We start from the raw sequence: 1,708 nt of genomic DNA, 5'->3' as shown, positions 1-1,708 counted from the left end.
CCCAGGCCTTTTCCTTAGGAAGGGGAGGGGGCAGTGGGAGGGGGCTCTCCGGTGCTGGCCCTTGCCCCGCCCCTGCCCCACACACAATGGGACAGGAACAAGGCAGGCTGGGAGGCTCTAAAGCCTTGGGCTCCAAGCCCGCCCAGAGGGTGGGGGGCCGGACGCCTGGGTTCCGCTCAAAGGACTAGGACTGATAAGTGGGAAGCCAGGTGTTCTTGGAGCCCTGGGGCAGGGTGGGAGTGAGGGAGGGGGTAGGGGTTAGGGGAGGAGTCGGCAGGGTGGACAACCAGAGGGTCAGAGAGGCCTGTCAGTGTTGTCTGGCCAGAGTGGAGGACTTGGCCCTTGCCCTTGCTGGCCTTGCCCCGAGGACTTGGGTGGGAGGCGAACGCTGTGTCAGTAGCAGGGGACGATTCCCGGACTCCTAGTGACCACGGGCACCCCTAGGGTCCCTCCGGGTGCTCTTCTTCCCCACTCTGTCTACAGCTAAGCCCTCCTGGACCCCCACCTTTGAGTGCCTTTGGCTCCTTGGGGATACAGGCTCAACAAGGATTCAGTGACCCTTTGTCCTTGAGTCTGGCATTAGGGTATCCCTTCCCCTCCCAGCCCCAATTTCCTGGAACCCCCGCCCCCCATGACTCAAATGGGGGACACAAAAGAGCAGGAAGCTGCCATCCAGGGCCTCCACCCCCACCCTGTCATCCAGTGACGCACGCTTCCCCGGGGGTGGTAGGTCAGCGGATAGGCCCAGCGGTCAGTGCTGAGGCAGGGCCTGCCCACCGGGAAGATCTCGCAAGAGTGCAGGGACGGGGAAACTACAATACCCAGGGTGCAGGAGGTGCACAGCAGCCCTCTTCAGGCACCTCGGGCCGTCGTGCAAACTGGGGTTTGTAGTTCTAAGCCACGGGGTTGGCGGGGGGCTGGAGAGAGGCTTTGAGCTGGGGCACTCCGGTCTAGGGGTCAGAGCCTCGTGGCTATGAGACCACAGAGACTCACAGAAGCTGTGGGAAAGAAACGGAAGGTGAGAGACCGGGAGAGGCAGAGACTGGGAGAGGCAGACAGGCAGACAAACAAACACGGAGATTTGTGTTGGCTGGGCTCCTCTGAAAAGCAGTGGAGGGTAAGGTTGGGGTGGGCCTGGGTGGGGGCCGGGCAGGCGGATCAGCCGGAAGGAACAGGCTGTACCGTGAGCTCTGGGGTCACACCAGGAAGGTAGGGTCTGCCAGCCTGGGGGGAGGTGGGTGAGGGGACCTTGTAAACACAAAGTGGCCTCAGCTCCTGAACACCTGGAGGGTTTGCTCCCGCTCTCTTGCAAAGGGGCAAGTGGGAGGCAGACGCACAAGGCCCAAGCCCAATCCAGACCCGCCCCCGAGGGCCCCGGAGCCCGAGGCGCCACCCCACTCGCCCCCTTCTCCCAGCAAGGCAGGAGGTGGATTCAGGCCCCTTTCCACTTCTGCTTCCCATTCTGCTGGGTCTTCACTATGCAGAGCCCCCGCTGGCCTGGCAGAGAGCCTCCCAGAGCTCACTGTGGTCTGAGCCTCTTCCTGGCTGATCCTTGTTCCTTCTCTCCATTCACAGATATCAGACCTGCATCTTGTTCTGGAAGCTTCCATTGCCTTCCCTTTCTTTTTCACAGACGTGACTCCCAATGGATGTCTTTGACTTCTAGCTCCTTCTTGCTGTGCTTCCTGAAGGACCTGACCACCACACA

The sequence above is a fragment of the Lynx canadensis genome, chromosome A2, assembly GCF_007474595.2.
Source record: "Lynx canadensis isolate LIC74 chromosome A2, mLynCan4.pri.v2, whole genome shotgun sequence".
Taxonomy (NCBI): Eukaryota; Metazoa; Chordata; class Mammalia; order Carnivora; family Felidae; genus Lynx; species Lynx canadensis.
This window is presented reverse-complemented; position numbering follows the sequence as displayed.